Source organism: Sylvia atricapilla, chromosome 1 (genome assembly GCF_009819655.1).
Source record: "Sylvia atricapilla isolate bSylAtr1 chromosome 1, bSylAtr1.pri, whole genome shotgun sequence".
Lineage (NCBI taxonomy): Eukaryota > Metazoa > Chordata > Aves > Passeriformes > Sylviidae > Sylvia > Sylvia atricapilla.
In genome coordinates this window covers 59782806-59806079 of record NC_089140.1, presented here as the reverse complement: position 1 = coordinate 59806079, position 23274 = coordinate 59782806, and positions in this window count along the sequence as shown.

The following is a 23274-nucleotide window of genomic DNA, read 5'->3' as shown; positions in this document are numbered from 1 at the left end:
TATGTTTTTGCTCAAACTTTACAAGAAAATGATGTGTCTGCATAGCTGCCATTACATTGCAGACAGAACCTTTGGGAAGGACTGAGAATGGAAATAAAAATAATCTTAGTGGTGTCCTTGCAGTATTGCAACTGTATGTCTAATTGTCAATTTTCTTACGACTGGAAGCAATCATTCTTTTATACAACTTTTATTAACTGACATTAATAGTCAGTTAATGTTTTTACTTTTAAACATTATGATGAAGTTAACAAGGAGAATTATGAAGAGAAATTAGTTAAGTGTAAAGAATCATGTAATTGTGAAGCCCATGGGTCATTTGGCAAAGAGAAATAAAGGAAAAAAGGTTGACTTCAAGCTGCTGAAGTATCTATGATTGCTCTGTCACTTGTCCAGTGACACATCTTACTAAATTCTGCATAAATAAATACCTTTTAATGTATTTTTTTTCTAGAAGTAGCCTTTTCAAAAAACCAGTTTCAACTGGGAAAAAAATTCTTATCTCAATGTTTCTGCTTAGGCAAGAATGATAAAAATTAGATCTACTAGGAAAACGCTTTTTAACCTTTATTCTTAGCATAAATCAAGAGGCTCATTTTTCACAGTCTCTTTCTATAGAATTCAATTAAAGGTCAGATTTGTAATGGGGGATCCTAATTATTAATGTATTGCCTATTTTGAATTATTAATGAGTTGACATATTTGCATAATGGGTAAAGAAAATGCCTAAGAACAACTTTTATAGCATATTAAAATCCTTCAAAAATATTTAATCAAAGTCTTTTTTCATGTCCTGGAGGTAATTTAACTTTTTATCATTATGTCAATACTTCGCAAATAAATTCAAAATATTTTACAGTTAAAAATTAGCGTAGTTATATATCACTAAGGGGAATTAATCTTGTTTTGAACTAGTAAACCAGTCATGAAATGGGAAGCTTCAGACTGGACAACCCTACTGTAAAAGAAAGATGCCAGCATGTGCTGGACTGAGCATTTTGTGTGTTGTTGCCAGGGGCAGTAGAAGTTTAAGAACTGTAAAGTTTGCAGGACCACAAGAGTGGAGACAATTGTTATGACCATCAGCCTAATATTTTGTCACTGATGATTACAGTGTGTTAAAACACTGATGGACTAAATTTGCCTCACTGAGGTCTATGCTGAGTATGTAGTACTGCTACACAGTTCTGAAAATATCAGAGAATGATAAACAGATCATAAATTTAATTGTGGAAATAGGATTGCTACATTCTTCCACCAAAAGTTTCAGGTGTCACCACCATATCAATGAGTGCCTGCATGGTTAAAATAATGCAGTGTAGGGGAACCTTATGATATCTCCTACCTGGGAAGTTATGGAACCTAATATGATGACTAGAGGTATATTTTGATGATAACTGAGTACCTGTTTTATTTATTGACTTTCTAGAAGATAGATTGTTTTATGGAGAATTTAAAGTTTATTCTTAATTTTTGCTCTTATGATCCAATTGACTGTAGTAGACTTCTGTTCCTAAGGCATAATCTGACTCTTCACTTTGCATAAAGGGTTTCTTGTGATAAAATGGTGTTAGGAAAAAATTAGAACTTATTTTTTCAGGTAGGTGTTTTTTCCATATTTACACAACTGAGCCATTAATGATGAGATCCATGGATGAAACATTTGAATACACTTTATTGTAACTTCTCAAAGGAACACCTTGCAGAATCAAAAACACTTCACAGGATTAAAGATACTTCTAGTGTAGATTTTTCTTTTTATTTCAAACTAACAGAAATACAAAATCTCAGATTTTTTTCACCCATATCTGTTATCATTCCATTCCAACCATTAGCTACTGAGTAACACTCTGGCTTGAAGCCACTGGGAAGATCCTGTTCTGCGGTTACTGCTGCCACAAACCACATTATCATTAAATGCTAAAGTCTAACTATAGGTCAAGGTCAGGCCAGGGAGATGACTGGGGAAGAAGGTAACAGTCATGAAGCAGTCAGAGTTTTCATTTGTATTATATCATCAGAAAAACCAAGTTGAAAAATGGAACTAAAAAACCCCTCTGTAAATGGTTTATGTGCAACGAAGGAGTTTTACTTCTAATCAAGTGGACTGTCTATTAGAGCTTAATAATTGGTAGCACTGCAGCAGTTTCCTCTCCATTCGCTGGCGGATGTCTTGCCCAGCAGGAGCAGGGTGATCAAATAGCACCTTTTGCACCTGACCTTGTGTAAGCAAAGGGACATTTCACCAAGAGGACTGCATGGCCTGTTTTATAGATGGCATAAAGCCTGTTCAGTTCTCACTTCACAAGACAGCAATTCAGGATGTAATTGTCACTTGGCAGACTTTCAGCCATAAAGAAGAACAATTGGAGATAATAGGAAAGGGATCAAGGAGCTCAGTGACTCCAAATCCGTGTGTCCCTTGTTAGCACACTTCTGGATAGTAGGGTCCTATGACTTGTAGGCTACCAACAGACTCTGTCCAAGGCAGACTTGTTCTATTATTCTCCACTCTTCTGCTTCTTTTATTGTCATCTGTACAGTTTGTAATGACATCTTAGTTTATGTGACTAATATTCATCACAAATGGTTCACCAGCTCAGTTATAGGATGAGATGGGAAGAATAGGGAAGTCGACAAAAACTTGGATGCAAATCTTAATTACTGGAATGGTGCTGTACCAGATTGGTTACATGAAGCACTTTTAATATGAAATAAATATTTTCAATTTCCCCTCTCCACAGAGCAGAATACCACCCCTACTCCACTTAGAGTTTATGCAAATAAACAGCACAAATTTCTGACCACTTCCAGAATGATACAACAGAGCAATTCCTTGTAGCAGCCTCACAAGTCCTACCTGATATGGTTCACTTCATGAAACTCAAGATTATTCCATGGTCTCAGTGCTGTGTAACTTCAATTACTGATACTTAGCAAATGCTTACACTCAGCTGGTGGTGTGAGGTGATTTAATCTGCTTGCTTTTAATTACATCCTGTATTCCAAATGAAGCCTTCTTATGTTTTTCTTTTCATCCCTCCCCTAATGTCTCCTTTTACAACATGTCAATGCCACTCTGCTTGGTAGTTTCCATAAATTTCTTAACTCCTGCTGACTTGTCTGATTCCTCAGGTTATTGAGGTTACCAAACCAATAAAAAGGGATGGCAAATAAAAAGTAAAAAGAAAAATGTTGACACTGGGGTCTAGAGCAGGATTCTTGCAAAAGATCCTATTTCAACTCCCTGAATAATCTGGAATATAACATGAAAGATTTTCTATAAGAGACCCCGCTCCTGCATTAAGCTACAGCTGCAGCACAAAGTCAGAAAGACCCTCAGAAGGTGCAAAGGAAAATACAAGAATTCAGAGTGAGATGATCTTTAATATGTTCAATAAGGCAAATGAAAACTCCTTAAGATCTAGGCAAAGTGCTTCCTCTCATCGATCCTGTACTGCTGATCCTGCATTATTTTTGCTTGGGGTATCATAAATGAAAAAAAAAATAAATTAGAGTGATTAGTTTTCAACACAAAAGATCATTGCCTTGGTTCATATTACTAGAACTCTTACACTCTCCACCAAATTTCACAAAGTAGCATTTAACCCCCTTTGAGACAGAAAGTCTGAAGGTTAGGGGAGATTTTAAGAAGTGTGTGAATACATATGTATGTGTGTATATATATATGTATTTGCTGCATTATTGTTAGTAAATATAAATTTACTGCTAAAAGAAGAGTCTGGATGAAAATATGTGATTTGTACTAGAGTAAAGCTGTGAAAAGATGAGAAGTATTTTAGCTATGTCTGAGCAAGTACATAGTTTGAGCTAAAACTGCATTGATCTAAAGCCTGGAATTAGCTGGGACCTCTGTTCTTTTAGCAACTGTTTACAATTTTTCCTGCCCTCCACGAGAAGAAGAGAAAGAGAAAAAAAAAAAAAAAAAAAAAAAAAAAAGAAAAGAAAAAGAAAAAGAAAAAGAAAAAGAAAAAGAAAAAGAAAAAGAAAAAGAAAAAGAAAAAGAAAGGAAAACTTGATATCTCCGGAAAAGAAAATGCTAATGATATTACCTCCTGGTGGAACTTATACCACCTTGTTACACATGCATGGTAAATAAATTCCATTGCAAGAAATGTTCCACCAAAGAGTATTCACTTCAGAGAAATGATAGCGATCTCAAAAAAGCTGGGCAGTTAGAAATGTGCTCTAAAATCCCGCAGCATTGAGCTGCTGCAGTTTCATTTACACTTGCAGCCCATCAATAGTGAATGCACTTTGGTTAATCACCTCTCCCCCGTGATGAGGGCTGTGGCCATTTCATAATTGCCATGAAAACTGAAAAGCAAAGCTATTAAATGGGTTTGGGGGGGGTGGGGTGTATGTGCATTTTATTAACTCTGACCTTGTTTAGTGAGAACAAATTTTGACAGAGAAAGACAAACAGAAATGATTCCACATAGCATCTTTCCATAACAAAGGCCTGTCCTATAAATGCCTGTGGAACCACAAGAAACTTAAGCTGGTGGCAGAGTGGCTATCAATGAATGACTTGTTAAAAATTTAATTCTCTGAATACATCATGTGCTTTAAGAGGACAATATATTCTAGGGTTAACCTCCTTCCTTATGCAGTTTCTTCTGTATGACAGCATTTGCAGCTCTGGGATTTTCAGCCCTTGATGGGAGTGAGATGTGCAAAAAAAGTGTAGAATTATTGGCAGATGCTTTTAAAATTTTAAGAAATATCCCACTCTCTGTTACATAAGTGAGGAAATTTTATATGTAACCAAATCAACTGAAAGGAGTCAGCAAAAGTAAGATATATACAGGTTTAACCATAGAAAGTGGAAATTAGTTAGGATTAATATCCGGTGAGCACTTCCTGTGTTTGAAATTGTCAGTAGCATTGCTTATTAATGGTATTGGAAATGACTGGTTTAATGATATCCCACTTTCCTGCTAGATATGCAGATGGCGCAACCAGATCAGGTAAATCAAGTAATAGTTCACTGGTAATTTTCAACAACATTAGGTTTTCTATCTGCTGTTCCCTTCTATCTTTCTTAATCTTTTTATGTCTCCTCTTCTTCATCAGAGCTACTTGTGACAGACACTAGGATTTATGATCAGCGGGCACTAATGCAATTCAGGACTTGGGAGCTGTAGAAAAACATGAGAGGATAATGAGATGGGTTTAAAAAGTCTCTATGATAAACAACCCAATCTCCTAACACTGGTAATTATTTCTGAATGAGAAGAGATAGAAGAGAACATTATTTAGCTGCATCCCAAAACTTTGTCATTCAGAGTGAGAGTTGCAAGGAACAGTGCCTTTCACAAATTAGAGAACCAAAAGAGCCTATTGAATATTATCATACTGGGTATCTTATACTTCCTACAAAATGTGTTTCCTCTGGAAATTTTCATAGGAGTTTTTAAGACACAGCTTCCTATTTGTGTTTAAAACATACAACTTTAAACCTATATATATCTGAAAAATAGCCAGCAGTCATTTCATCTTAAAGCCAGGGACGACTCACAACTCTGTGGTGGTGGGTTTTGTCACAACTCAAAGTTGAAAATACTCAAACTTTTGGAAACTCTTCTACCAACCCAAATTCAGGGTCAACCTGTAAGAGTACAGAAACTTAATCTGAGTTTTGCTCATTTTAAATACCACAATTCTTTTGTACTAAGGACAGTTAAATGGATGCAGTGTCATTACTGATTACCACTTCTTCATGTTTTTCCCAGTTAGTAGCTTCCCCTTCAAATCATAGCTGCATTCATATGCAAATCACAATTCAGTAACACAGTCTCTCAAAGTGGAAATTCTAGGAACAGCAGTGCTTTAGGTATAAGCAGTCCTTGAAGCATCTCAAAGTTTCATGTTTCTTTAAATTGCCCTAGGCTCTGGAGAGCCAAAGACATTTAAATACCTTGGATGCAGTATTGGGGGGGGAAAAAAATCCTTCAGCTTGATGAGTATTGAAATCTGAAAGAGTGAGGCAAAGAGTAAAGTAGTATCTATAAGGCTGTAAGCTGAGAAATAAGCAAAATGCTTTGTACACACTGAATTACATTTATAGATGATTATGACTTCAAGTGCAGTTGGCACTAATTGAAGAATAATCTCTCTTAGGAATGTGAATTTTCTTTTATAGCTGCCTTCAGGTGTATGTGTTGTACCTACCACCTCCCTGCAGCCATCCTGCTCCCAAGAGAAACCTGAAAAATAGTTGAAAAAGTTTGCTACTAATTTTCAGAAAACTGTTAGCAAATAGTTTTTAATTCCTTATGTCCTTACTTCAACTAGGGTGGAGTTAAGTACTCAGTAGCAGCTACAGTGCTGTGTTTTGGATTTGGAATGACAAAGGTGTTAATAACACGCTGTAAGTTGTGTTTATTCTGAGTCAAGAACCTTTTTTTTCTCATCCCATGCTCTGGCAGTGAGGAGGTATGCAAAAAAAACCCAGACTGGGAGGGAGCATAGCTGGGGCACGTGACCTGAATTGACCAAATGGACACCTCACACTATGGAACATCATGTTTTGTATAAATTGGGGGAATTACCACAGGGATGGATGATCTGGGTTTGAGGAGGGGGTCCTGGCATTGATGGGTGGCTGGTGAGCAATTGCATTGTGCATCCCTTGTTTTGGTTATTCTTCCTTTATATTATCATCATTTTTATTATTTACAATTATCATTGCACAGAACTTTATTTCCAGTTATTAAACTGCTCCTACATCAACACACAAATTTTACATCAATTCCACTCCACATTCCACTGGAGAGGGGGATAAATAGGGGGGCTCTGCAAGCATCTGCCTGTGTTCCATCTCCAGCTGGGCTTAGAACCTCGACACCTATTTATCCAGGGATAACATGTAAAGCTTCTGCAGCTCAATAAACACAGCTCTTGAAAACATGGCTTTGAACTCTCCAGGCACTTTAACGAAGTCTTTCACCTGCTAATTCAACCAATGGCTCGATGATTAAACATTTGCTTCCTATGCTGGTTGTTACAGTCTCACAGGTATAAAAACTGCAGGTGGCAGCTTTCCTCTCAAGATTTAAAGCAACCCCTCCTCCTATTTATTTATTTATTTATTTATTTATTTATTTATTTATTCACGCCAAAGGTTAAAGTGGACCCTGTAGAACAAAGAAATCTTTGAATTGTGTAGAAAAAAATAAATCTTCATTATAACGCTACTCCTTAAGGTCAGAAGGGACTTCTACCCTCTCCTCATGCTGAAGAGTTGTACTTCTAAATGACTGCTATTGAGCATCAGTATCATCTCTCAAATTCCATTTTACTGTCTTTTCAATTTGGTAAACATAGCTGGAAGATAAAAGAATTAGAACTTCCCAAACAGAGAAGTCCAGATGTACCTTGTAATCAGTTTATAAAAAAATAATTGTAAGACCTCCTGAGCAAAATAATCCTTGTTATTTTGCTCTGTTCCCCAAAGAGAACTCATCCTCACTTTTCAGCATATATTAAAAAAATATTATGGACCTTGAATTTTCTCTTCATTTGCACAGTAGCTAATTACAAAATTATTTCCTATTTAGCACTGATGTTCAGTATTTGTTAAACCTTTGAGCATTTGAAAATGCTCAGGACTACCACTCCTGGCCCCAGCTTCTAAGTAGAGGTTGATTGTATACTCATTTAGTCGGACAAAACAGTCGGATAATGCTAATTAGAGATCCTCTAGAAGCATTTCACATACAGTTTAGGTCTCTTTACATTTATTTGATTTTTTGATTTATTCTTTTCTCTATTGTTGTCATTTTTGTAATTATAGGAATAATTATATATAAAAATGAATGTGGCTGATACCCCTGAAATACCAACCTTTTTATATTTTTTCCTTCAAGAGCAAAACAACAGGTTTAGCATTGGTAACTTTTACAAAAACTTTAGTCTCAGTATTGTTAGCTTTCTTGTGCAGGTTCAAGTCCTGATGAAAAGTTTCCTGAGGAGGTCCCATCTTCTATTGATATTTTTCATATTCAAACTTGCTTCATTAACAAGGCATCACAGTAGAATGTGGCTGATTTATGGTTAGTCTTGTGACTGTCATCCTTCTTGGGTTTGTGTTTAATTTTTTCTTCTTACACAAGCATTCCACATGTAGTCATTTATTTGCTTTTAATCTTCATTCTTATCATATCCTTTCTATTCACTGATGTGTTTTCTATACTGTGATCCACTTCTTCATCTTATGTCTCTCTGTAATGAGCTCGAATTTCCTGGCTGGAGTGATCACAACACAATCGGCCCAAGCTTTTCCTCCTTGGCTGCTGCATCACTTTCTTGCCTTTCTATCCTCCCTCAGTGGTTGTGGGGTTCATTCTCACATAGTCTGTGGTGATTCCAGAGCAGAACAAAGTGAGAGTGTTCACTAGGCCGGGAGATTGATGTTGTAGGAGGAGTAGGATTAATCCTCTAACCCACTTGGTGAGGTGGACTGTGGAAATGCTTTGCCTTTGTGAAGGTGACAGATGGACAGGCATTCTCTCAAGGTGAATTAGAAAAATAAATATTATCTGACAAATATTTGAGGTGATAGCTACTGCAACAGCAGAACAAGTCTCTCTTATTTGTTCCTTTATTTGCTCTAGTTTTCCTTTTGCTATTCATCCTTAAATACCTCTGTTCTCTCTACAGCATTTAAAGAATCTTGCATGTGAAGCCATTCGCACCATTCACAAATGATGATGCCTCAAGACCTATCCACAGACATCCAGTTCAGAGCACAAGAGAGCAACACGGGTTGCTTTCTTCAGCTTGCTGCACACCTTCCTAATGATGTTCTCCTCACTAATTTGTGGGAAGGAGATTTTTCTCTTCTGTCTCCATTATTTGCACCAGTTTTAATTAAACATATGCTCTGATTGGGACATGGGTAAAAGGACAGTTGTGCTGCCATTTGAAAAGAGCAGCTTGCTCGCTCGGACAGTTTTCCCAAGCTTTCAGAGCTCTAATTAAAATCCACTGAACACATGAGCAATGTTGGCACAGTACTTTGGGAGTGTTTGTTACAACAGTGTCAAGGAGTAGATAAGGTTTTTAGGGGATTAGTGTAAGGTGTTTTGTTTCAGGTGGATTATTTCTAGTGAATGGGTCCTCTTTCTTTTCTTCCACCGAGGAAAAAGAGCCTTATTTAACTTTTTGAAAAAATTACTTATTTTGAGGACACTGTGAGAAAAATAATTATCTTTATAATTTCTAAGGTGTTTGTTTGTTTGTTTGTTTGTTTTTAAGATTGAGCAAAAAACCTTTATATTTACATTCCTGATTAATAATGAAAGCCTTCAAAATTTTTTTTTGAAGTGAGTCTGTGAAATGCACACACTGGAGGCAGAGCTGTGATACCCAAGGAAACCTTACATATACTACTGGCAAATAGAGAAGACTGGAGTGCTCATACACTGTGCAACTCTATTCACTTTGTCCCTTATGTGAATGTGATGTGAAAAATAATTTCCTGCATCTCCTAGGTATCACTGTTTTGCAAGGGTCTGGAAAATTACCCCAGTGTTGCTCACGTCCTCGCTTTCAGCACTGTTTGTCCTGAAAACATGCAGGAAAGCCTAAGTATTTGAATATCAGCAAAAGAAAAAAAGAGAAAAAAACCTACTTTTTGTTTATAAGAGTGTATAACTTTATTGAATATTAAATTTTAAGCTGTATCTTTTAGCTTTCAATACTGTACTGACTAAGTAGATGTATGTGATCGGTGTAATTATCTTCTGGCAATAAATTGCAATACATATTCATAGTTACATGGATTTCATCTTCTGTGAAATGGTCCTTATAAAAACAGTAATAGTTGGTATGTCATTAGAGGATATCAACAATTAATCCTTAAAATGATCAATGGAAAGAATGTCCTTTTCCTCTATCTCTGGTTTATTTATGTGTTCCCATTAATTATGCCTAATTTTCTGTTGGCACTTTTCTTCTTAATGTAATTCAATTTAAGCATATCTTTCCAGAGACTTATTAATAGGTAGGGTCATTTATATTGTGTAGCACAAATATTTTATAATCCACTAATCTTGACAAAAAGGCAATGCCTTCCTCATAAAAAATGTATGAAGAGTAATGGTTCCCTATTAATAACTTATTAGGTCAGATCACACAGTTTGAAGTGTCTATTACACTTTAATTTTATCAGATTTCTTCCCTTTGGAACCTGCTACTTTTTCTTTATCTTTTATTGAGATTATTCTTAACCCAACAGCTGGATCCCTTGCCAAAAACAGCTTCCTATGGCTGTTGTTTCTGTAGTACTACCTAAGCAACCAGTTTTATATGCTGGATTTTATGGAAACTGTGCAATGCACCCAGCAGTGGAAACTAGGATTACAGTCCTGCTTGAATTTTATATTTTCAGTAACGATGCTATGCCTATGACACTGACTGGTTCAGCTTTCCTGGTGAAGCAGGATTTTGGCCAGTAAATGCCATTTGCTTTTGCTCATTAACCTCTGTAGATAATGCCCTGTCTGAAGATAATGAGTGAAAACTTCTTCAAAAAGGTGTGTATGTCGACTTCTCAAGGCAAAACTATGGCTTTGTGGGGTCCAAGGGCACACTGGAGAGCTGAGTGGTGAGCACTGCTTTGGCATCTTTTCATCCTGATTGGAGGACCCACCCCTGTGAGCCACTCTCATGATATCCATGTTCTTCAAAGGTCTGATCTCCAAGCAGCGTTCAGGGATAGCCTCAGCTCTGTCATTCTCCTCCAAGCCCTTTTGGTTCAGGGACTTGTGACAGAGGTTGGTTCAAATGAGTCAAATGCAGCTTCTTCAAAACAAAATAATCTATTCTTTGTACATAGCGTGCAAAGGGAAAGACAAGAGCAATGAAGGTTTGCACATTCACATTTTCTCTTTCCTAACACTTAACTTTACATTCGTAAGCTTTTTCATGACTTTGGAAAAGCCAACCATCCTGCAGCATTTTCTCTGTTTTTCTCACTGCCCCCTCATCAATTTTCACCAGCAGCTCCTGATGACTTATGCAAAGCTAAGCTATATTTTGTGGTACTTTTTGATTTCAGCTTATTTTTGGATAACTTTTGTTAGACAACTTCCTGTAATGCAGCACTGAACATACATAATTTCTTCCTTCAGCTTATTACAGGTCCTGTCCTGAATAGTGCTTTACAGGCTTCCACTTCTCAAGTGAAAATGTGCTTCCAGGATATCCTTTTGCCAATTTTAAGGCTGCCTTCTCAGTTTCTGCTTTGTAAGAAATAATCACCTCAGTAATTTGAGTTAGATTTTAAAGAATTTTGTGTACATTTCTTTTTAGGACTTGCAATTTTCTTGACCAGTCAGCTGTTCCTGTTGAGAGTAGCTGTGCCTGCAAAAGATGAATTCTTCAAGACATGAAACCTGGAGTCAGTCAGGCAAGATAGAATGTCCACTTCATCTACCCAGTGCTCCCTGTGCACAGTGGTTTTAGTGAGGTTCTCTTGTTTACTCATTGCTATGATTTCTGTTGAAACATTTGAGGATCACAGGTGGAGCAGGAGAGTTATCTGCATTTACTATGGAGTTTTTTAATGTGAAATATGTAAGTATCAGTCAGTATGGCTACAAGCATTATTATTTGTATATAGAAACTCTTTTCCAGATTATCCAACCAAAAGGCACATACACATAAGGGTAAAGTAGAAAACATTGTGGAATTGTCCAGCTCCTGCTGCTGGCATGGATAAAATCCATGTTCTAGCAAAATTATTTCTAAGATAGAGAAGTTTTTGATTGAGCATGAAAGTATCATAAAACTCAACCTGTATTAAGGAAGTCGTTTTGGCTTCATGCTCCATAGTTTCATTTAAATCCGTAAATGCTGCTGACATGAGCGACATCTCTGCTAATCTTCATATTTACTATGGCTGGTATTGTCAAACAACTCAAATTCACGGAAAAGTCTGGATGACAAGTGTCATAATAAAAAGGTTGTTTAGATTTTTTTTGTTTATTTATTTATAATTTGGAGAAGAGGATGGAAACAAATTAAATTTTAGAATAAAATTTTCTGTTATTAATTGGAAGAATAAGCTATCAGCAACCTTGGAAAGGCAGATGTTTGCATCTGTAGTGGAATAATCTCTTGCAACAGTAGAAACTGTATTTGACCAGCTGGAAATCGGTATTTTAACAAATAATTTGGGTAACCAGGAGAACTCAAGTGATTGACAGGTTGAGACAAGTGATGGTACCCATGAATTTAGCATGTATGAAGTGCGCATTTGGAGTATAGTCCATGCTTTGGGGACACCCTCCAGCCCAAGGCCCGGTGCAGGAGGGATTTTGACAAAGTTCAGAACTGAGACACTGAGGTGGTCAGAGGGTTGGAGCACAGGACATGGAAGCAGAGCCTGGGAGAATGGAATTTCTCCAGGCTGAAACGAGCGTGCCAAGAAGAAATTAGTGATATATATACAAACTTTTGGGTGGTTGTAGAGAAGGTGGAGCCTGAGGTGCTCCGTGGTGGGACAAGCAGCAGACACAAGCTACAGCCAGAGACTTTCATCTGTATTTAACCTCAAATTTCTCTGTGTTAGGAGTGGTTATATAGCAGGACAATTTGCCCAAGGGGACTGAGAGCTCCATGCCATTTAAAACTGGAGACTGAGCAGCCTGATCCAGCTCTGAAGAGGACCTTTGCTCCTCTGGCTGATGATGTAAATTTGCTCACAAAAGTTGATATAGAACAGGTTTAAAAAGACAAGGATATGGACAGGATAAGGAAGTACTTGAACCAAAAATCTCTAATCCAACTGCCTGTTGCATCAATGTACCTGTTTCCCCCCTAATTTATTTGTTCAGACTGCCAGTTCTTGTGGCCCTTGGTGTACTCCAGTGGATTTATACATGGCCTAGCAAGTAGGCTCCAGTGTAGAGCATAATCATATCACAAATTTTTTTGTACATAATTTTCAAATTTCCAGAACTTCTGCTAAGAAACAGGTGAAGTTGCTTTACCTTACACAAGCAGTGTTTAATCTCAGTTAGAAACAAAACAGGCAATGATCATAATCAGACAGTAAAATGAAAAGCTGGGTAAAACTTGCTTCTCAGTCTCCCTCACTTCTTGTCTCATTAAATCATTGATCTTTAAAAAAAGTTTGTGTCAAGATTTTAGCCAGAGATAAATAGTTGATCTCTGGATAATGCTCTGATTAAAAAAAACAAAACAAACCAACCAACCAAACAAACAATAAAACACATCAAAACCCCAAAAACACCAAACCAAGAAACCCAAAATGCATAATTTTCTCTTTCTGGTTGGAATAGGTTAGATAAAAAAGCCTGAATTTTAGTTCACATGCAATGAAGTGTGGAGACACTCCTGCTACATGGTAAGGGGAATAAAGGACCTTTATTTGGGGTTATTTGCAGCAGCATCATTTGCAAGCTGATGTATTTGCTTTTCTTTTAAATGAAAGCTGTGGTGTAAAAGTAGACACTGGTGTTTACTAGAAGTTTTAAGTCTGCTAAATTCAACAGATTTAAGAAGTTCACTAGTCATTATCAGTTAAAAAGGTTGCCTCATTGTTTCGTAAATTAGGACAATGTACTCCATTACAGAGCCTTCCCAAAATACTTATTTTGAAAAAGTGTTACCAGATTAAGTCAGAACGGTACTCAATAGTAGCAGTCAAGGTTTTTAAACTGCTACAGTTCAAACTGTTTTTCTAAGTATCTTATAAACGCAGCAAGAGCATGTTACCGGTATCCTCACATCCGATTCCTGTAGGACAATGTCTGGAAGTCAAGAACAGAAAAGGCATACCTAAAACTTTGAATGCCTGGAAAGGCTGGAAGCACATGATATTCCCACAAGATTCTTGCATTAAAGATTATGGCCTAGAACAAGAGAATTTGTTCTACATTCTTATGAGTGAAAATAACACAGCATTTGCTTAGAGTCTTCCTGAAAATGCTTGGACATACAGAAAGTTTCCTAGATCGAGTTCCTCTCAATTACACCAATGGTAAGGCTTCTGTTGAATTTTTTATTACCAGTTTTTGATTCATCAAAGGCCTAACATTCACAATACTTTCAGGAGCAGAAGCAACATGCTTCGGTCCTGTACAGACAACAGCAGTTTCATACAGAGCTCTTCAGCACTATGTATAGCTTTCAATTTAAGGCAGAACTCACCACTTTCCAGTTTTCCATCCTATTTCAGAGGCTTCTTAAGGTTTGTCAAAGGGAAGTGGTCTGCCCTCATTGCAGTGTGTTGTGTTAAATCAGAGACAGCACACTAAGACTTACAGTCTGATTTCATCCAAGTCAGAACAGATAGTCTTTTCGTGGAGGTTTGTTTATTTAAAACAATCATTTAAGTCAGGATGCCTTAAATGAAAATGGTGTTGCATGTGTGTACAGCGCTAACTGGAGCTGGAGAATTTGAGTACTGAAGTTTCCTCCATCTTCCAATACTACAAGTACCCTGGCCCCTCTAAAATGATTATTTGGGGGAAAGTAGAAGTGGTAAAGACACATAAAGACTGATGAAGATTTCTTCATATTCCACGTTATATTAAAATTACATTAAAAAAAAAGAAGTTGTTATAAGCTACTCAATTTAAAGATGGAAAGTCCACTTTCCTGATGGGGGCAAGTTTTAAACATTCAAACCCCCTATCCAAACATTGCTTAACAGTTTTAATGTTATGACTTGATCTATATCTACAAGAATCCAATATCAGACAAAGTAAAGATGAGAATACATGTAAGAAACCCAGCTCTTTTAAGTAGTGCTGTGGAGAGAACAGCTTTCATGAAAACTGCATCAACTACAACACTTAGAAAAATTGGTAGTCACAATAGTTCTGCAAATTTACATCAATGATTTTTCTGTATGCTTTTCCTTTTGTTATAAAACCAAAGAAAAACTAAATATGTTTTCACAACTCTTTTCCCAAAAAGAGTCCATTCATGTAGGTACTGTTTTCCAGTCAGGAAAATTAATTTACAAGTAGATGCAAGCAGATTTACTTTCCCATATGATAAAATTATGTTACTCTAGATGTACTAAAATCATGTTGATCACGAGTTGGTATTTTGTGGATTAAAACATTGTATTTATGACAACAGCTGTTATTACAAAGGTAAGAAATTAGGTGACTTTTTTAAGACAAGACACGATCAGATCAAAGAGAGAAAGAGAGGGAAGAAGAGGAAGAATGAGATCCTCTATATTTCTTTTGGCCAATTAAAGCTAGGCTGTGCAGGATAAGTACGATAAAATGGATCTATTATCTCTCCTCACAGTAGGAAGGCAGGAATGGAGCTTGGCTCAGGCCACTTATCAATGCACCTGCTGGCTGAGCTTATCTGATAAAAGAAGAACAGTCACTGAAAGACTGAAGCAGGCTATTCTCTTTCTCCCCACACAAGGCCAGGGCCCCAGTCTAGGATGTTTGCTATACAGGTCCACATGACCCAAAGATGGAGCACCAAATAAACTACGGGGAAAACATGAATGTGTCTGGATTCTGGGGACCACCTAATTACCTAAAATATGCTGTATGTGATGATCTTTCAATTCACTGATATGTTTGGTATAGGTAATGTTTGTTTTAGAAAAGGAAATACTGGGTAATTCTTGTTTAAGGAGTGTTTTAGGGAAGGATGTCATCCATTTTCCCTCTCAAAGATATGTTTCACCTGTCCTCAGAAAGGTAATCCAGTTGCAGTCATAATAATTATAATATGAAGCATATTGTAATACATACCATTACATTTGCACTTTTTGAAATCAATATGTAAGTTACTATATAATACAATTCAAACAACTGCCTTGAACTTCTGCCTTCACAAAATCAATATTTAGAAAGATTCCTGTAATCATCCAGTCTGTTTACATAAGAAAATGTTATTTTCACTGCTCTGTTTGAGGTAGGAATAGACATAATAAGTTATCCAATTTTAAAAAAATGGAGGGAATGAACCAGGAATAAGAGGTCCCTTTCTTATTCATGAGCTCTGGAACAAGTTCTCACACAGTCTCAGTATCTGCTTTTGACTCAGTTACATGTTTAGCAGTAATGAAATCCATTTTTCTGCTTCTTTGTGGAATCTTTTTATAGCTTACATTTACAGTAGGGAAAAAAAGTACTTTAATGTAATGCAAGCATTACAAGTGCATTATAGTGCTTTATAAATACAGATTATGAACAATTAAGACTATGAAACCTCAGAACATTTTAAGGAGAAATTAGAAAGTCTGAAGAAAGAAGAAAGAGTAGTCATTCATTAGTATTTCTCCCTGTTTTCATAATCACCTGTGAAAAACTTGAAAACTGCTCAGGTGCAGAAATATACACAACTCCTAATATCGGAAAATCTTGATTTTGAATCTTGAATCTTCTTGATCTGGTCTCTGCTGGGTGTGGCATAGAATCACTCACAGGTTTCTTAAAGTGATGCAAGTCTTGGGAAAGATTAGAAAAAGGGACTGAAATTTTTGTTAGCTTTGTGGCTTGCCCTTCAATTATAGAGTTTGTGGCTGCAGTTTCCAATAGGTCTGCTGGGCAATTTTCATTTTCCATTAACTCTTAGACAGAGTGATGTGTGTGAAAGTTAACATTGTGATACTGAGAGCAAAGGATAGCACATTGCTAAAGTACAAACCATTTGATTTTGGTACAGAACTCCCTTTTCCCTCCCCAGATATTCCTGTTTAATTGTTGCCTCCAAAATAACTGAATCACCAGTTGATTGTATTTCTTTCAACTTCAAAATAACAAACAATTGTTTGAAACACCTTGGCATTTCTATGCTTTGCTGCAGCAATGGTCACAAGAGAAAAATGTCTTTTCCAACCAAGTCCTTAACCGCTGTCTAATTTCAAACAGGAGCTGTATGTCCTGGAAAGATAAAATAATTGGTGAATTTTTTTAAAACACAGTAGTATATCTTGCTGGAAAGGTTGAAAAGCAACATTACACAGTCTTTTTGGAAGAAACCATGAAACCATACACCAAAAAAAAAAAAAAAAGAAAATATTTTGAGAACTTTGCTCATAGAAGCAATTATACATATATTTTAAAATAAAAATACTTAAACCTTCTGTTTTGTGCTGGCTTACATCAGACGATTTTCTCTCAGTAACTGAGAAAATACCACTCTCTAAAGGACACTTAGCAATTCATGTATCAAATTTACTTATCCATCATCAAACACCAACTTTTCCTACTTGCATCAGGGTTTTGTCACTTGTGTTGTGGGCACAAATTCTTTTGTGGTAACCATGTTAGCAAGGAAAGTATCAGAGATGAAGCAAAAACTGGGAACATTTCAGTATCTCCTTATGTGCTCTGTCATTTAGTGTGAAAATAGGGGATGGGATACATTTGATTCAATACTCATTTCTGGTACCTGATTGATTGTTAACACTTTTTACTCTTCATTTTTCTTTCTGCATAAATGCCCTGTATTGTGCATCCTCATGTAGTTGCCTGTGTTCTTGTGAATGGTTTTAGAGGGAGTTGAAGAACCTTGTTTCAAAGAGGTACATGTTAGTTTCTTATGGCTGGAATCTCCCTGTCAATTTAAGATTATTAATATGCACAGTACTTAGTACTGGTGTACAAAGTTGTGGTTAGTTTGATTCAATCTCTCCCTTATTTTTGAATGAATAAAGAAAATCTGACATGCAACTTAAAGTAAGGCTTGGGTGGTCATGCTGAGACAAATTAACTGAGGTGTTCATTTAAAATAAGATTTATTTGAAAATATTCATGCTAGATATAATTGTATAAGTGTTTAGTGTTGAAGGGTGTTCCGGTTACGGTGTCTGTGACCCTCCGAGTTCATGCTGACAGAGAGGCAGGGTTAATGAAGTTACAAAATATAAATTAAAAAAAAAAACAAAAACCAACAAAACCTTTTTGTTTTGACTTTCTTGTTTGCTAGTTTTAATTTAAAATTTTCCCCCCTCTGTTTTCTGGTTTCAGTAGCTGGGATGTGTGTTTCCTAACGTTAGCAAGTTCCCCTTAGCAGCTCTAAGAGAGAAATCGTTCTAAATATTTAAAACATAAAATCCAGCGTTCTCATGTATCAGAGGCCGACATGAGGAAACACTGGGCGATATTAGATTTATAATAGTCATCAGCAGTACCCAGCTGCCAAGTATATGTGTGCATGGTCAGGGTCTGTAGAAGTGAGTGTTTGGTTGGGATGTAGCTGCGTTAGGATGGAAACATCTCCCTTTCCCACATGCTGTGCCAAATGTGTGCCATGTGATGGCAGCATTGTATTAACCTAGAGGAACAGAGCTGCTGAAAAGGGGGTTCTCTCCATTTTTCTTAAAATAAAATTTAAAAAAACTCACCAAGCTCAACAGCTGAGAAAGAGCTCTTACAGTCTGCAAACGGCACAAACAGATTTAACACTGAATTTTTCTACCCAATGGAAAATAATAGAAAGAAATGAAAATATTTGGCATGCCATGACGACAGTCTGGGTTTACTACTGAGACAAAGTTGATAATGACATGAAAAATATTTTCCCTAGTAATTATAATGATAAAGTGAATGTGGTATAAATTAATTACGAGCTCAGAATATTACTGCTAATACATGTATTTCAGTAACAAGCACTTATTAAGTGACAGGCAGATATTTTCCACTGTTGAAATAACCAGTAATTAATCACTATTTGGATAGACTTTCAAGTGGAAGAATCTGAAATCTCCGAGGGCTTCAGTTTTTCTGACATCTCCAAGGTGTTTTAAAGAGCAGACAGTACTGTTACCCTTTGGCACCTGTTTGCTTGGCCAGCAATAGTTTCTTTAAAAAATTCAGGTTTTAATGCTGTTTTCTTGTAAGGAGTAAAAGAAAATGAAATTAATATGGACTATTCCTGTTTATTCACTTACACTGTTCTTAAAATTCATAAGCTGGTAAATGATCTAAAAATTCCTCCCTCCCTCTCAAACTGAATTAACTCTCAGTTCACTGAAAGTATGAGAGTGTGAAAGTGCTTTTCAAATCCACTCAGCAATGCTTTTACATGCGATGCCTTTCTCTGGAGGGAGGGCAGTGTAAAAGCAACCTCAAGCTTGCTAGAGAAAAAGCGAAGGATTGAAACAATGAATTTGTTACTTGAATTCTTCTATACCTTGGCTTCAGCAATGTGCACATATGTGACATCCCTGCCTCTCAGTTAGTGGGACTCTGGAGCTGAGAACCCATGGAAGTGGAAGCAGGAGGAGGATTCCTTCATGAATGCTCCACAACCCATGCCTTCCCTTTCTTATGTTCTTAACTGCATGGAAAGCTTTGTAGGGCTGCACTAAACAGGGCTCTGCAGGGAATAATCTCAAACTGTAGAGCACATAAAGTGACTTCTCATGAATTTTTGCAATTAATCTGTGCAAGTCTATGCAAATTAAAATCTATTGGAAATACAGAGGAATGCACTTCCTGAGAAATTGTATGGGATTTGTTTAGGGAAAGGAGAAAGAAGCACATGCTACAGGACTTGCATTACAAGTGTTTCATTGTTTTTCAGATTTAAAGAAATTTCGGGTTTCCTCATGTTTACTGTCAAATGTTTTTATATTCTGGGAAGCTTATGGGTGGTTAAATTACCTATAAAAAGAATTTTTAATTTTCTTTAATAAGGGCCAAAGGAAGCATGCCATACATATATAATTTTGGAAAAAAATTTTCCTTGAAACCAGTAGGTCATGCTGTATTTAAGCTTTTATCACCAATGCCATAAACCAAATGTTAACCTTACCAGCCATGTCAAATTACTAATTTTTTAAACAAACAACGTGGTAGCACTAAAATACTTCTTTGGGATTAGGATTATTCCACACATCAATGAATTGTGTTCTGTCCCATTGCACTTTATGCTGTATTTTATAAAGAGAAAAAATAAATCAGAAGAGGAGAAGATAATACCAGAGCAATTAATTCTTGAGTTATATCAACTTAATATCTCTCTGGTATGAGTCATGTGCTGAAGTGTGAATTGGCCAGAGGTTCCATCTTGATGATCCAGTCACAGAATTGCTTTTCACTTCCATGTGGCCAGGCTAAGCTGAATAATGTTGCTGGATAAAAAAGTACCAGACTCATGCTTAAGCAGTAACTGTAGGAATGGGAGTAGAGATCTGTGGTTTTAACAAGGTAAAGAGGCATTACTTTTTAGATTTCTGTTTTGGATTAATCCTAGAAGATGTCCACTAAATATACAATTTAAAATCATTCTAGTCCTAAATGAGTTATCAGTTTCATTGGCATTCCTCGTGCTAGACAGATGGGAAATTAGATTATTGCCTAGAACGTGGCAACAAGAGCAAGAAGTGCCTGAGTTTAAATTTGCTGTGACTCTGTGCCTAAATTAGAACATGCTCACTGTGTATGAGTTTTCTTACTGTTTACCTACAGGAGTGAAAATTAATTCCTAATGTTTGAAATCCTTTGAAAAACCTCTTTAACATGGGAGAAAAATACCGTGTATGAATAGTATTCAGAACTGAACATTTACCACACTTTTCCACAAAATAATATCAATTTTAAAACAGATCAGAAGGTTACTGTGCACCAAAATGCTAAAAGACCTCTTTAACAGCCATTCTTGTAATAATTACTGTTTATTAAGTGATTGAAAAGTTTGTGGGTAGATATTGAGTGATGTGAGAAATTCATCTGAGGAGATTCACATTGTTGAGAACAACATTCCTTGAATTGCCATTGATAATCACCTAAAAATAATTCACAGTGTGATTTACTTGGTAGAAAGTGCCATTCACTGTCTGGATCTCCCCTTATTCTTACATCAAGGGTCCAGATACTTCAGTTTTAAATTGGGTTAGAAGTTTGCACATTGTGGTTTCTTGTGCTGTTTTTACCATTTCTAAAATTCTGATAATGGAAATTAAAAAAATATAAATTCCAGAATTTTCTCCGCTTTTGAGTTTTGGGGTTTTTTTAGGCCACTATAATCTTCCACCAGGCAATGACTCAAATGTGTGTTGTTATGCTCATAGTGCATGTTAAGTTGCTTTTGCTTTTCCTATTAGTGTTTCATATCTATCTCCCAAAAGCTGACTTAAGAAGGCATAAAGAGCCCTAAAGGTACTGCAGTCAGCTACAGCCACAACTAAAATGGATGGTTCACTAAAAATCACATTAATATTGAAACAGCAGTTCAAATATGGGCTCTGCCAGAAGCCTGTGCTTCCACCTGTTTTTTCATGACAATAGTGTAATGTCCTTTGCCTTTGCCTGGTTGATAATACTACACAAAATTTGGTGTTGTTCTTCCATGTGTTATAGCAACAGCTCTGCCTCTTAAAAGCACCAGGTACTGAATGAGATGAATTGGGGTGAGAAGAGTGAGGACTCGGGCTCAGAATATACATCCTCTATTTTTCTCTGACCAGAAGTTATTTTTACCATTTTTGTTACACAATTATCTTTTTCCTTGATCTGAACAACACTTATATTGTTCAGGGTGAAAATGGCAAGATGTAACCTGCTTATTGCTGTTAGCTCAGAAATCGTTTTTTATTATGGGACAGCATTTTTTTTTTTAACCCAGTATCTTATTGGATATCAGAAGAAGAGTAAGGATGGCCAGCAACTTTAATCTTTATGTGATTATGTGTGTTTTTTCTACCCCTAAATATCTATTCCTGTCCTGGTTGACAGTTTGGTTTAGAATGTCTTCTTGGTCAGTGCCAAAGCAGAAGACACAACTCCTTCTTTTCCCAATTCTTCCCTGTTACATAAGGAAACTGTAGCATAAGGCAACGAAAACTAAAATTCCGCATCCCTCATTTTCCAAAGGAAAACCATGCCGAAATATTTCATTTTGTGTGTTGTTGACGTACTCTGACTGTGTCAAGTGGCTGAAGCAAAGTGTGAATGATGATGTGTGAAATGAGAAGTCCCTGTCCAGTGCACAGCAAGAATGGCACTCTGAGCTCCTTGCCCCACCGAGCTGTTTGATATGCGCTTTTGTCTGCGCTGTTTCATACCCAGATATGCAAGGCTGCCTTTTCAAACATTCGGTCAGATTCTTACCTGCATGCCAGGGTTTTACTTGCTTAGTAGGTTTATGCAAATTCTTCATTCAAAACATTGCTTTGAAAAACTTTCAAAGTTTTATGTAAATAAAAAAACCAAAAAAAAAACCAAAAAAAACCAAACAAACAAAAAAAAACCCACAAAAAAAAACCCAACCCCAAAAAAACCACAAAAAAAAAAAAAAAACCAAGAGAGAGAGCCTCAAACATCTTCCACTCCACAAGAGCACCTCTCCTAACAGTTTGCTGCTCCTGACTTAAAAGTGAATCAATTTCCTGCCTACATTTGCTCATTTTCTTTTCATCTGCCAATTAATTATTGAATCTTTAGGGGCTATCCTTAAAACAACTTCACATGGTTGGTAGAATACTTCACATTATCTGGTAATAATTTTTATTTAATTTAGACTGGATTAGACCAAGTTAATTTAAAGCATTTGGAAAACACAGTTCTTAGTTGATTTTTTCCCTGAGATTCTGTCATCAACATTTTGTGTTTTGAATTAAAACTTTTGTATATCATTTTGAATGATATACACAAAGTATAAGCTTGAAATTTCAAACTGTGGCAATAGAATATGCAGATGGACCAATGGTTCTTCACCACCTGCTGCAAATGTTACTTAGGTAAATTCTTTGTTTAGCTACTCTTATTAAATCTGCTGTCCTTAAGTGACTACTTCCTTGAAATCAGCTCATCCTTCACTCTCACTATCTTGTTTCACTTCTTGCAGTCTTTTTCTTGCAGCACTTTTGAAAATAAAGTAAAAAGAAATAGCAGAGCTGTCTCAATAAGGCAAGTTACTGGAATCCAAATTTTCCATGTATCTTGTTGATGTGTTGCAAGTTAGCATGCATCCTGCCTTCATGGCCTGGACTAAATTTTACAGGCTTTGTATAATCATCATTTTCTGTTCTGTCATTTGTCTTGGACCAGCTACTTTGGCAGCACAAAATTTTCATTTAATTCTTCTCTGTTTTCCAAGAACAGTTCCTCTGCCTTCCAAGAGACCTGAGCAGTGAGACAGGGCAGGATCCATAGGGAGAAATCTCAATTACCCTAATCCTCAAATTAAATGCTGATGTTGGTATTGGTGTGTGTGTATCTTCAATGTAGCACTATGTGATTCATAACAAGAAATTTAAAATTAGAGGCTCCAGTAGGAGCCTTTTAACGT